The sequence below is a fragment of the Nomia melanderi genome, unplaced genomic scaffold, assembly GCF_051020985.1.
Source record: "Nomia melanderi isolate GNS246 unplaced genomic scaffold, iyNomMela1 scaffold0094, whole genome shotgun sequence".
NCBI lineage: Eukaryota > Metazoa > Arthropoda > Insecta > Hymenoptera > Halictidae > Nomia > Nomia melanderi.
In genome coordinates this window covers 100,001-107,500 of record NW_027475209.1, presented here as the reverse complement: position 1 = coordinate 107,500, position 7,500 = coordinate 100,001, and the positions used below count along the sequence as shown (strand labels likewise).

Genomic DNA, 7,500 nt, shown 5'->3' with positions numbered 1-7,500 from the left:
ATTCGGCCGAGACACCCGCCACGAAACACTCTCTCGTCGTGGAATCCCCGCGTCGGAGAGTAAAACGCGCGAAGGCTTACTATGAGAGAAGAAATAGTATATGCCGGTGGTTCGCGTGTGTAGGCTCTATACGAAATTGCGATTCAAGAGAGTAGGAAAAGACGCGATGAACCACGATTTCCGTGCGTCTTACGTCTCTCGACGATGGGACGATCCACGCGAAGAGTTGTTACGTGCTCGCGCGAGGTGCGATAGCGTCGATTCGCTTTTCTGTACGGGGAGAAATAGAACGATGAGCTGACTTATCGGGTCTTCGTTGGAATTACCGTCGCTGGCATTGTAAACTCCAGATGACCTTGTGATTCCTTCGTCGGGCACTGGTAAAGGGTGGCGATGATTCGTTCTATAATAGAAATACCCGTCGTAGCGTTTCGGCCTAGTCACCCGCCACGAAACACTCTCTCGTCGTGGAATCCCCGCGTCGGAGAGTAAAACGCCGAAGGCTTACTTATGAAACTTACGTCTCTCGACGATGGGACGATCCACGCGAAGAGTTGTTACGTGCACGCGTATGGTGCGATTGCGTCGATTCGCTTTTCTGTACGGGGAGCAATAGAACGTTGAGTTGACTTATCGGGTCTTCGTTGGAATTACCGTCGCTGGCATTGTAAACTCCAGATGACCTTGTGATTCCTTCGTCGGGCACTGGTAAAGGGTGGCGATGATGCGTTCTATAATAGAAATACCCGTCGTAGCGTTTCTTCCGAGTCAACCCGCTCACGAAACACTCTCTCGTCGTGGAATCCCCGCGTCGGAGAGTAAAACGCGAATTCATAGTATGGAAACTTACGTCTCTCGACGATGGGACGATCCACGCGAAGAGTTGTTACGTGCACGCGTATGGTGCGATTGCGTCGATTCGCTTTTCTGTACGGGGAGTAATAGAACGTTGAGTTGACTTATCGGGTCTTCGTTGGAATTACCGTCGCTGGCATTGTAAACTCCAGATGACCTTGTGATTCCTTCGTCGGGCACTGGTAAAGGGTGGCGATGATGCGTTCTATAATAGAAATACCCGTCGTAGCGTTTCTTCCGAGTCAACCCGCTCACGAAACTCTCTCTCGTCGTGGAATCCCCGCGTCGGAGAGTAAAACGCGAATTCATACTATGAAAACTTACGTCTCTCGACGATGGGACGATCCACGCGAAGAGTTGTTTACGTGCACGCGTATGGTGCGATTGCGTCGATTCGCTTTTCTGTACGGGGAGAAATAGAACGTTGAGTTGACTTATCGGGTCTTCGTTGGAATTACCGTCGCTGGCATTGTAAACTCCAGATGACCTTGTGATTCCTTCGTCGGGCACTGGTAAAGGGTGGCGATGATGCGTTCTATAATAGAAATACCCGTCGTAGCGTTTCTTCGGAGTCAACCCGCTCACGAAACTCTCTCTCGTCGTGGAATCCCCGCGTCGGAGAGTAAAACGCGAATTCATACTATGAAAACTTACGTCTCTCGACGATGGGACGATCCACGCGAAGAGTTGTTTACGTGTACGCGTATGGTGCGATTGCGTCGATTCGCTTTTCTGTACGGGGAGAAATAGAACGTTGAGTTGACTTATCGGGTCTTCGTTGGAATTACCGTCGCTGGCATTGTAAACTCCAGATGACCTTGTGATTCCTTCGTCGGGCACTGGTAAAGGGTGGCGATGATGCGTTCTATAATAGAAATACCCGTCGTAGCGTTTCTTCCGAGTCAACCCGCTCACGAAACTCTCTCTCTCGTCGTGGAATCCCCGCGTCGGAGAGTAAAACGCCGAAGGCTTACTATGAAACTTACGTCTCTCGACGATGGGACGATCCACGCGAAGAGTTGTTACGTGCACGCGTATGGTGCGATTGCGTCGATTCGCTTTTCTGTACGGGGAGTAATAGAACGTTGAGTTGACTTATCGGGTCTTCGTTGGAATTACCGTCGCTGGCATTGTAAACTCCAGATGACCTTGTGATTCCTTCGTCGGGCACTGGTAAAGGGTGGCGATGATGCGTTCTATAATAGAAATACCCGTCGTAGCGTTTCTTCCGAGTCAACCCGCTCACGAAACTCTCTCTCGTCGTGGAATCCCCGCGTCGGAGAGTAAAACGCGAATTCATACTATGAAAACTTACGTCTCTCGACGATGGGACGATCCACGCGAAGAGTTGTTTACGTGCACGCGTATGGTGCGATTGCGTCGATTCGCTTTTCTGTACGGGGAGAAATAGAACGTTGAGTTGACTTATCGGGTCTTCGTTGGAATTACCGTCGCTGGCATTGTAAACTCCAGATGACCTTGTGATTCCTTCGTCGGGCACTGGTAAAGGGTGGCGATGATGCGTTCTATAATAGAAATACCCGTCGTAGCGTTTCTTCCGAGTCAACCCGCTCACGAAACTCTCTCTCGTCGTGGAATCCCCGCGTCGGAGAGTAAAACGCGAATTCATACTATGAAAACTTACGTCTCTCGACGATGGGACGATCCACGCGAAGAGTTGTTTACGTGCACGCGTATGGTGCGATTGCGTCGATTCGCTTTTCTGTACGGGGAGAAATAGAACGTTGAGTTGACTTATCGGGTCTTCGTTGGAATTACCGTCGCTGGCATTGTAAACTCCAGATGACCTTGTGATTCCTTCGTCGGGCACTGGTAAAGGGTGGCGATGATGCGTTCTATAATAGAAATACCCGTCGTAGCGTTTCTTCCGAGTCAACCCGCTCACGAAACTCTCTCTCGTCGTGGAATCCCCGCGTCGGAGGGTAAAACGCGATATATAATAGTATATGCCAGTGGTTCGCGCGCGTCGTCTCTGAGATACGCGGTCGACAGAGTTCCGAAAACACGTGATGTGCCACGATTTCCGTGCGTCTTACATCTTTCGACGATGGGACGATCCACGCGAAGAGAACGTTCGTGCTTGCGTGAGGTGCAACAGCGTCGATTCGCTTTTCTGTACGGGGAGAAATAGAACGTTGAGTTGACTTATCGGGTCTTCGTTGGAATTACCGTCGCTGGCATTGTAAACTCCAGATGACCTTGTGATTCCTTCGTCGGGCACTGGTAAAGGGTGGCGATGATTCGTTCTATAATAGTAATACCCGTCGTAGCGTTTCGACCGATGTCACCCGCCACGAATGTCTCTCTCGACGTGGAAACCCCGCGCCGAAGAGTAAACGCGAAGGCTTACCATACGAAAGAAAACGGTATTATACGCCTGTGGTATGTGCGTCTCGGCTCTGTGATACGCGATCGGCAGAGTTACAAAAAAACGTTGATGGGCCACGATTTCCGTGCGTCTTACATCTTTCGACGATGGGACGATCCACGCGAAGAGTAGTTACGTGCTCGCGCGAGGTGCGATAGCGTCGATTCGCTTTTCTGTACGGGGAGAAATAGAACGATGAGTTGACTTATCGGGTCTTCGTTGGAATTACCGTCGCTGGCATTGTAAACTCCAGATGACCTTGTGATTCCTTCGTCGGGCACTGGTAAAGGGTGGCGATGATTCGTTCTATAATAGAAATACCCGTCGTAGCGATTCGGCCGAGACACCCGCCACGAAACTCTCTCTCGTCGTGGAATCCCCATGTCGGAGAGTAAAACGCGAAGGCTAACTATATAAGAAACATATAGTATTATTTATGCCTGTGGTTCTCCGTTTGTCCTACTCTCAGATACGCGACTCGGAGAGTTACGAATAATCGTGATGGACCACGATTTCTGTACGTCTTACATCTTTCGACGATGGGACGATCCACGCGAAGAGATCATTCCTGCTTGCGTGAGGTGCGATAGCGCCGATTCGCTTTTCTGTACGGGGAGAAATAGAACGATGAGTTGACTTATCGGGTCTTCGTTGGAATTACCGTCGCTGGCATTGTAAACTCCAGATGACCTTGTGATTCCTTCGTCGGGCACTGGTAAAGGGTGGCGATGATTCGTTCTATAATAGAAATACCCGTCGTAGCGATTCGGCCGTGTCACCCGCCACGAAAATCTCTCTCGTCGTGGAATCCCCGCGTCGTAGAGTAAACGCGAAGGCTTGCTATAGAAGACTATAGTTTATACGCCTGTGGTTCACCGGTTGCCTGCTCTCCGGGGTACGCGATCGCGCAGGAGTTACGGAAGAACTTGATGGGCCACGATCTCCAAGCGGCTATATCTTTCGACGATGGGACGATTCACGCGAAGAGAACGTTCGTGCATGCGTGAGGTGCGATAGCGTTGATTCGCTTGTCTGTACGGGGAGAAATAGAACGATGAGTTGACTTATCGGGTCTTCGTTGGAATTACCGTCGCTGGCATTGTAAACTCCAGATGACCTTGTGATTCCTTCGTCGGGCACTGGTAAAGGGTGGCGATGATTCGTTCTATAATAGAAATACCCGTCGTAGCGTTTCGACCGATGTCACCCGCCACGAAATTCTCTCTCGTCGTGGAATCCCCGCGTCGGAGAGTAACCGCCGAAGGCTTGCTATAGAAGACTATAGTTTATACGCCTGTGGTTCACCGGTTGCCGGCTCTCCGGGGCACGCGATCGCGCGAAGGTTACGGAGGGACGTGAAGCGCCCGAGCAATGAAACGTCCGCAGGAGGAAACGAGCAACCGCCGAACATTGTTTCGCGACGTTTCCATAATGTATTGTCGTTTCGCTCGCATCCCGCTTCTTTCCCCTAGTTTCCTCGACGCGTAGTTTCGCAGCCTTAGTGGACGAATCATTCTCGATTCGAGGAAAGATATGCAGTGGGGCGTGCAATGAGCCCGCCAGAGACCACGATCTCCAATGCGTCTTTACATCTTTCGACGATGGGATGATCCACGCGAAGAGAACGTTCGTGCTTGCGCGAGGTGCGTTAGCGTCGATTCGCTTTTCTGTACGGGGAGAAATAGAACGATGAGTTGACTTATCGGGTCTTCGTTGGAATTACCGTCGCTGGCATTGTAAACTCCAGATGACCTTGTGATTCCTTCGTCGGGCACTGGTAAAGGGTGGCGATGATTCGTTCTATAATAGAAATACCCGTCGTAGCGATTCGGCCGAGTCACCCGCCACGAAACTGTCTCTCTTTCGTCGTGGAAACCCCGCGTCGGAGAGTAAAACGCGCGAAGGCTGTGACTGTAACATATATATATACAGTATACAATGCCTGTGGTTTTTGCGCGTGTCGGCTCTTCGGTATACGCGATCGGCCAGAGTTACGGAGGGACGGTGAAGCGCACGAGAAATTGAAACGGCCGCACGATTGGAACCGAGCAACCGTCGAACATTGTTTCGCGACGTTTCCATAATGCGTTTTCGTTTCGCTCGCATACCGCTTCTTTTCCCCTAGTCTCTGAGACGCGTTTTCGAGCCGTTCTTCTACTATCGATTCTCGTAGAGAGAAGGGACCGGGTAGTCTGGAAGTGGAACCCGCATCTTGCGTGTACCGTACACGGAATTGAGAGGACCGGCCGTGAAGCTCGTTTTAAAGCCGTGCGTCTGACACCCAACTCTTGCGCGCCAATTTCGCGGCAAGAGATAATATGGGACGAATGACCGGCAAAGAGCCAGCTGTGAAGTCTGTTTTTTTAATCGAATCCGTGGACGTGTGTATGCCGTAGCGTCGCTCGTCGTGTTCGTTCATGGTCGTTCCGAGAGAAAGAACGAAAGCGGTAACGAAGGGACCGGCCGTGAAGCTCGTTTTAAAGCCGCGCGTCTGACACCCAACTCTTGCGCGCCAATTTCGCGGCAAGAGATAACATGGGACGAATGACCGGCAAAGAGCCAGCTGTGAAGTCTTTTTTCATTATTTGCTTTCAATCGATCGATCGGTACGATTCGTGCAACGTTTCGCGCGATGCGACGCGAAAACATGCGCGCAACAATAGATGCGTCTGATCGGAAGAACGCGAGGGTCGACTGCACGCGATGGATTCAGTATCGGGTAGGATACAAAATATATCCCCGTCGTTTCCACGCGTGCGAGTCTTCTGCGTCTTTCGCGGGTTTTTGAATGCACTATACGCCCGGAACGTCGAGAAATATATACATATTACTTGAACGTTTTTCGTCTCGAAAGGCTTCGGTGTCGTCTCCAAGGCGACGCCTGAATCTCCTTCGCGCGCTGGTCGGAGATTCAGGTATCAACTTTTATCTTCTCTTTGAAAGAAGAGAGATATTAGGTCGAACAAATGAGAATAAAATTATATATGTGAAATATAAAATTTATACGATTACCCTGAACGGTGGATCACTTGGCTCGTGGGTCGATGAAGAACGCAGCTAATTGCGCGTCAACGTGTGAACTGCAGGACACATGAACATCGACATTTCGAACGCACATTGCGGTCCACGGATACAATTCCTGGACCACGCCTGGCTGAGGGTCGTTTACGTACCATACACTGCTTGCGTAGCTCTGTCAAATCCCCGCCGTCGTTCACCTCTTCGGATCGAACGTTTTTTTACCGAAGGGCGCAAAGAACGTTTCTGAGTCGGGTTAAGAGAAGGATGCTACGTACGAGCGAACGATGGGTGTCTCGTCGGCGTTTGTCGCGGACACGCGAAAATTCTGTGAATTTCACGGACAGTGTACGTTCTAGTTGTTGCAAAACGATCGGAATGGAATCGTTTGTATGGACTCGCGTGAGTGTTCGCGGCGTCGTGCGTCGTTCAATTACGACCGCCCGCGGATACCGCTCCACTGCGATATGGATCTGAGCGACAACTTTTTCGGCTGTTCGTGAGATGAACGGTTTCGTGTGTTTAGAAAAATTTTTTTTCCCGCGCTCCCGACGTCACCTGAAATGATGCGTCAGAGGTGAAAGAAAATATTAAGAAGTCGAGAGAGAGAGACTACACACGTTTTATTCATATTTTGTATACCGTGCGTGAGACGGATGTGCACGACACGTCGTATGTCGGTATATTACCGACTGGCCCCAGGGAGATTGTTTTCTTCCTCTCTTACGAATGAGATGTACGTTTCGGAGGATCGTCGTTACCGAAACACACGGCAAAACGAGACTTCTCGCAGCAGAACCTTTATACACAATACACATCGACTCTTTTTACCCCGAGAGAGAGAGAAAAGGTGTATTTCTTTTTTTTATTTTTCGAATTCGACGCACGAACGCTTTGACGACTGGAGAAAAACACGGTGTGTGTTAAAATCGTGCGGGACGAGCATGCGTATTCGTAACGGGTCGAATAGTTCTTATTCCCCGTCGTCGCGTGTCCTCGCTGGACCACCACCGTGCGCTTCCGCCACGTTCAGTTGAATTTCGAAATATATATATATAAAAAGAATCACCATATACTCTCTTTCGGGAGGTGTATTTTTATCGGTTTCTGCTATAGAGAAGAGACGGAGATCGTGTTGTGAGGTGTAACGTTTCTGTATCCCCGTTTCGGAGGATCGTCGTTATCGGCGGAACACACGTCAAAACGAGACTTCTCGCAGAACCTTTATACACAATACA

At 50.2% G+C, this 7,500-nt stretch overlaps 1 non-coding gene across 1 annotated transcript; it reads left to right on the top strand.

Annotated features, from left to right (window-relative positions):
* The first annotated feature begins 6,253 nt into the window (after nt 1-6,253).
* Nucleotides 6,254-6,408, top strand: LOC143175493 (5.8S ribosomal RNA). Its single transcript, XR_013000260.1, has one exon. It is a non-coding gene; the product is annotated as a 5.8S ribosomal RNA (ribosomal RNA).
* Nucleotides 6,409-7,500: the final 1,092 nt, after the last annotated feature.